The sequence below is a fragment of the Mastomys coucha genome, unplaced genomic scaffold, assembly GCF_008632895.1.
Source record: "Mastomys coucha isolate ucsf_1 unplaced genomic scaffold, UCSF_Mcou_1 pScaffold12, whole genome shotgun sequence".
In the NCBI taxonomy this organism is placed as follows: Eukaryota; Metazoa; Chordata; class Mammalia; order Rodentia; family Muridae; genus Mastomys; species Mastomys coucha.
The window spans coordinates 21414384-21415141 of record NW_022196894.1 but is presented as its reverse complement, the minus strand read 5'-3'; the positions used below and the strand labels follow the sequence as shown (position 1 = coordinate 21415141).

At 39.3% G+C, this 758-nt stretch overlaps 1 pseudogene; it reads left to right on the top strand.

The window, feature by feature from the left end:
- The first annotated feature begins 6 nt into the window (after positions 1–6).
- LOC116086348 lies at positions 7–758 on the top strand (annotated as a pseudogene).

Below are 758 nucleotides of genomic sequence, written 5' to 3'. Positions count from 1 at the left end.
AGGCTGGATGTAAAAGCCATGGGTCCTCTTGTTTTGACAGAAGTTCTCTTTGATGAGAAGATAAGAGAACAAATCAAGAAATACAGGCGCCACTTTCTAAGATTTTGTCATAACAACACAAAGGCTCAGAGGTACCTTCCTCATGGTTTGGAATGTGTGGTAGCAATGCATCAAGCTCAGCTGATCTCCAGGATTCCACATATCTTGAAGGAGATGTATGATGCAGACCTTTTAGAAGAGGAGATCATTATCAGCTGGTCAGAAAAGGCCTCTAAGAAATATGTCTCAAAAGAACTTGCCAAAGAGATTCGTGTTAAAGCAGAGCCATTTATTAAATGGTTGAAGGAAGCAGAGGAAGAATCTTCTGGTGGTGAGGAAGAAGACGAAGATGAAAATATTGAGGTGGTATATTCGAAGACTGCCAGTGTACCAAAAGTTGAAACTGTGAAGTCTGACAACAAGGATGATGACAATGATATTGACACCATTTAAATGGATGGATGCAACTTAGCTTAACAGTGTAATGCTGCAAATTTTTTTTCCATTATCAGCCAGAAGTGCAACATGTATGTGCAAGAGCTAAAGTGGCTTAGCATCATGCTACACTTGATACTAAAAAGCTGTTACTGTGAGTGGTCTATAATTAAGCCCAATGAGACATCTAGGGAGTCCATACATATCAGTGAGCAATTGTAGTTTGCTTATTTATAGCATGTTTCTTTCGGAAAAACTAGTGGTGGACACGTTTGGATCACATT